Genomic DNA, 6,000 nt, shown 5'->3' with positions numbered 1-6,000 from the left:
GGAACACTCCTCCATTGCTGGTGGGAGTGCAAACTTGAAAGACCACATTGAAAATCAATATGGCAGTTGCTCAGAAAAATGGGAATCAGTCTACCTCAACATCCAGCAATTCCTCTCTTGGGATATACCCAAATAATATACGTCCATACAAGGATATATGTACAACCATGTTCATAGCAGCATTGTTGTAATAGCCAGAACCTCGAAGACATTATTTTCAAGCTATTTATTTATTTATGGTTGTCTATACCCCTTTTTGTTCTTTTTATCTTACACCTACCCACATTGTTAAACACACTGTAACCTATTTAGAGGATTTTTCCACCTGAGCCTGCTTTCCTGTGTATCTGCAATCTTTTCTGTCAGTATGAGTGCAACTCAAACCACTGCACAGCTTAGGTCATGGAGTGCTCGTGGTTGTATGTCTGCAGGCTGTGGCTAGGAGACAGATTTTTGTACCATGGCCCACAGGAGAGACTGTGGGACTAGTTAGCCATGTTAAGCTCCATTTTTGTGTATTGTAGGAACCTTTTAAAAAAGCTTTTTCAGGTCTTATGTGGAAACACATGCTCCACCCTTGACACCATTTGTAGGCAGACCTTTTCATTGGGACCTCTGGCTCCCCAATAATGACATGGGCACTTATTATTAATTATGAAAGCTTGGCCTGTTGATAGCGTAGGCTTGTTTCTAACTAGCTCTAATAACTTAAATTAACCATATCTTTTAATCTATGTTCTTATATGTGGCTAAGTTACCTGTACTTGTTAATGGCCATGATACTTCTTCTCCATCTGGCTGGCAACTCCCCCTTGCTTCTTTTTCTCAGAATCCTGTGTGCCTGAAGATCCAGCGAAGCTATTGGGCATTTGGTTTTTTTATTAAAACAACCAGAATGACACAGCTTCACAGTGTACAAAAAGATTATTCCACAACAGAGAGGAGGAGACATATTTTGGACAGACACTCAGAAACCAGGTTTATGGTTAATTTGGAGGGAGTTGATGAGTACATTAATATTGTGTGCAAATGGGAAATATCTTCAAGGATTCTCCTGGCAGATATTGGAAATACCAGAGCTGACACTTCAGACCTTTTAATCCACCTGTTTGGAAGCATTCTAGGCCTTGAGTTTTCTCTGTAGTTCAATAACCTGACCTCAAAGAGAATCACAAGTATAGCAAGGAGTGAAAGAATCGTCGTCATGACCCCTATGGGAAACACATGAGTGTGGTGTTTCTTTATCAGGGCTTCTTTCCTAGCAGGAAAAGCAGGGGGAAAGTCAAGGGTGGTTTCGCCATAAAGATCTACTACATGGTTCCAGGTGACAGAAAGAACCGTGCAAAGGCTGCTGAGAACCAGAACTAAGGCATAGCCCTTGTAGCAGATCATCTGCATATCAGGGACTTCGGCTTTTATGATGCTGATTCTAATTGCCACTAAGCTGCAAACCAGGACAACAGGTTTTATCAAAATCAACATATCAGGTTCTGTGCATACCGAAATTCAGGTGAAATGGTCCAGCCTGAGTTGACAGGGATGTGCACCGGAATACTGACTACAGGGCTAGAGATTTTTAACTCTTGATTGTAATAAGCTTCCCAGAGGCCAATGTACACAAGCTGAACCGATTTGTTTTCAAATTCCCACAGGCGCCAGTATCAGCTGTGTACAAGGATTATTCCAAACGCCAAAGACCAGAGGCTGCAAAGGAATCCAGTCATTTTGAAGATCCACTGCTTCATTTCAGTAAATCTGGATATGAGATTGAACAAGCTGCAAGTATGAAGAAAAGTGAAAAAACAGAATAAGACATGGTTTACAGTATAGTAAGTTCTCCCACCTTGTCCCTGTTGTCATATACTTGTATTAAAGTAGTCTATATACTTACTCTACACAAAAGTTTAAGTGTGTATAAGAAAATTTGAAATCTATGGCTGTGGCAGTAGTTCCCATCTCAAGAGATTTTGGACAATATTTCAGTGTCCTCCAAATACTGTTTGTTGACTAAGAATATACAGTCAGTTCAGGAACAGAAGGGAAGTCGGAAAAATAGAAGGAGATATGGTTTACCAATCACTAAATACTCACACTTTGCCCTTGCATCCCAAAATTGCGTTTAAATAATCCAAATACTATGGGTAAGAATAAAAGAAGGATTGGAGATACAGTTCAGTGGTTAAGACAATAGTGTTCTAGCTTAGGACCCAATTTCAGTTCCCAGCACTCACTTTGGGTGGCTTACAATTGCTTATAACTCTAAGGGATCTGATGCCCTCTTACAATAACCTGCACTTGCATGCATTTATCCACCCACAGACATAGAGACACATAAACTAAAATAAAATAAATCTTAATAAAAGAAGAGAAAGCACCTAGAAATCCATGACTATGACAAGAGTACCCATTATAAGGTTTGAAAAATGATTTTATTATTTGCCTGCATGTATGTCTATGCACCACATCCATGCTTGGTGCACCCTTCTGTGTGGAGGTCAGAAGAGGACATTGTATCCCTCGGAACTGGAGTTCTAGATAATTGTAAGATGTCATGTAGGTGGTGAGAATGGAATAGGTGTCCTCTGGAAGAACAGTCAGTGCTCTTAATCATTAGCCAAATATAAGATATTTTAGACAACAATATGGCAATGTCTTTTGTTAGAGTACCCTGTACCTCAGGTGGCAGTGCACCATGTCTGGACAGCTCTCTGAGCTTAGTGTCAAATGGAGGACTCCCCTCCCCCAGCAAGGCTTCCTGTTCTCTGCCTGACCTTATCTGGAAGATGTCCCTAAACATGGATGCCTGACCTATCTGGAGTATGACTTTTGACACAGATACCTGCAGATGCTCACCCCCTGCTGCCCATATAATAATTAGGCATTGTGCTCCAGCTGTATGGTAGGACTGTGCTCACAATCTTTCACAAGTTGAAATGTTCACATTTTTTTACTAGAAATTTCATTTCCTGCAATTAATAGTAGTATAAGAGGTTACAATATCATATATAAAGTGATATTTATTTTATTTCTGATTTCAAAACAGAAAAATATATATTAATAACCTAAATGAGTGTAGAAAGCAGAGGATTGCTCAGATTTATTGTGACTTCTCCAATACTGTAGTGGAATATCACAGGACCATTGCCAAGCATGGATTAAATGTATATGATCTTAGAGGAAACAAGCAAAATGAAAAGTAATACACATGGAATGCCCATTTATGTCCAAAGAAAACATACTTCTTCAAATATCTAAGAAGATAGGAATATAACAGTTGTGCAAAATAGAAAATCTAAGCAGATCAATTGGTGGAATAGAAACTGTCATTCCTATTTGCACACTTTCCTAGAATGTGCACATTTCTAAAGAAACCTTTGCATGGCATTTTATAACTTAAGACAGACTGAACACAAACCTTAAACATCCATTATAACTGGAAGGAGATATAGCTTGTTGGTGGTGTAATTAATTAACATGTGTGAGGCACTGAGGTCACTCCCCACTCCCATGAAACTAAAATCTGTATGTAGAACATGAAGAACAGTGGATATGTCCATTTTTAGCTATTCTTTACTCTACATTCCACCTTGAGACAATTAGGTGCAACATATAATGTACACTGATGTATTTTGGGTGAAAAAGTATCTTCTTTGAAGCAAAATTTACACTTCCCTTTAACACTATGAAGCAACTTATTTATATTTTTGACAACTCAAATCTTTGAATGTAGCAATAATGAAAATGAGAAAATCCCACTGAAGGTCCCACTGATTCATTTAGTAAAAAGGAAGGCAAAGTCCTTCAGTCGCTAGGCACATAGATAATGCCATTGCCATTGTCCATGCAGAAGGTTTGAGGGACCCTCATACTGGATATCCTTACCAGGAAACCCTGCCTAACAGCTACCCACTTTTCCATGGTTTGTGTGGAACGTAATTTCTACCTGGGTGGAGACAGTATAGCTGCTCTACTAGGCAAGTTACATCAGCAATTTAGTTGTGAAACTGATGGTGGCTTGGGTAAAACCCCGCCCATCCCCTCTTCCTTGACAAGGCAGGTCTGAGGAGGTGGTCTGCACAAACAATGTGCTTTGAAACAGAATGGAAACCAGAGTGGAAAATGGTGTTGTGTCAAATAAATGATCTAGCGGGACAGATTTTTATGCTTGCTTCTGAAACCCAAAGAGTGTAGGTATTTATTTCTTAAAGACCCAGTTGAAAAGCCTCCATACAACTTACTTTAAATTATTACCTTATTGTTTTGTAGGTGGAGTGATCCATTGTGAATGCTACACTACAAAGCAGCAGGAAATGTTGACCATAGAGGGCATCACATGAAGAGGGAAGTACCTTGAATAAAAGAAGTACTATTAGGCTGATAATTCCGTTTAGAACAAGGCCGGCTGATAGGCTCTCACAAACTTTAGATTATCTAGAGAGTCTTTTAAACACTTGAGGAATATTAGCCCATTTGATATTCCTATCTCTCCAACAATACCCTTCCAATCATTATCCCCCTTTTGCAGATAAGGAAACAAAACCCAGAGGCAAATTCACACAGTCAACTTCAGGGAGCTACACAGACAGCAGTGCAGCTCCTTGATTCCCTGTAGTCACACATGGGGCTTCCAGGAACTTATGATATTCAGCAGGACTTACACACACTTAATCACATGTCATTGGCCCTTTCTGGCATTCTGTATCCAGTGAAATTGATTGTGATTAATAAAAACCACTTGGAAGATATAAAAATACTTGCCTCTTTGTCTTTTCTATTAAGTCCAAATGTTAGTGATTTCCCACCATAAGAAAGACAATAACGATAAATATTGTTATGATTCCATGGATACCAGGGCTTAGATGGCAGACTCTGAACAATGAACACATTTCAAAATATAACAATGTACTATCCAGTATCTCTTTAACATGTTGATAAGTCTTTGTAGAAATTAAATTTATTTTCGAGGTCAAACGTGTTGGTAATCCTTTGTAGAAATAAAATTTATTTTTGAACTCATGAATCAAATAGCTACTATAATTTATGAGATCCATAAAGAATGTTTAAGAAACAAACCCTGGGCAGATTAAATGACTTAGTGGATAAAGGCACCTGCCAGAAATCTTGATAATCAGGAACCCATATTGCGAAAAGCTGAATAGAATCGACAGAGTTGTCCTCTGACCTTATGTATGTGCCTTGGCAAGCGGGCAGCAGCGCAGTGCACACACACCCCCCCACACCCCCCACTCCCCACCCCCCCACACACAGATACAATGAAGAAGAAAACAAATAAGCTGTTTAAAAGGAAATCCCCAGATCCTCGGAGAGGTCTGGCGCAGGGGAAATGTTAGGGAATCCACAGGGATGACGCCAATTAATAATCCAAGCAGTGGTGGAGAAAATGCCTTTCATGCCCTTCCCCTATCAAGAGATTGGTGTCTACCTTGGCTACCATTCCTAGAGCCTTCATACAGTAGCTGTTCGAAGCAGAAACAGGCTCCCACAGCTAAGCACTGAAACATACCCCTGGAATCCAATTGTGAAGAGGGAGGAGGGATGAGCAAGGAGCCAAGATGTTGCTGCAGAAACCAGCAGAAACATTTGACTGGACCTAGTGAGAGCAAGGAGACCCTAGCCATAAAGCTAGGGAAACAGCATTGAAATGAACCAAGCCCTCTGAATGTGGGTGCCAGCTAGGAGGCCAAGACAGTCTATGGGACCTCTAACAGTGGAGCCAGTCTTTAACCCTAGAGCACAAATGGACTTTGGGAACCCATTCCCTATGGAGGGATACTATCATAGTCCAGATACACCAAACAATATGACAGACTTTGAAGGGCCTCACTATCCCTGGGGAGGAGTTTGGGGATGTGTTGGGGGTGGGTTGATGGGGAACATGGGAGGGTGGGAGGGCAAGGGAATGTGGGTGAATGGATATGTAAATATGAGTAGTAATTAAAGAATATAAAGGAGAAAGAATAAGACACTACCACAATTTAA

At 40.2% G+C, this 6,000-nt stretch overlaps 1 pseudogene; it reads right to left on the bottom strand.

The window, feature by feature from the left end:
- Positions 1-1,096: 1,096 nt before the first annotated feature.
- On the bottom strand, positions 1,097-1,745 carry LOC100751758 (annotated as a pseudogene).
- Positions 1,746-6,000: the final 4,255 nt, after the last annotated feature.

The sequence above is a fragment of the Cricetulus griseus genome, chromosome X, assembly GCF_003668045.3.
Source record: "Cricetulus griseus strain 17A/GY chromosome X, alternate assembly CriGri-PICRH-1.0, whole genome shotgun sequence".
In the NCBI taxonomy this organism is placed as follows: Eukaryota; Metazoa; Chordata; class Mammalia; order Rodentia; family Cricetidae; genus Cricetulus; species Cricetulus griseus.
This window is presented reverse-complemented; position numbering and strand designations above follow the sequence as displayed.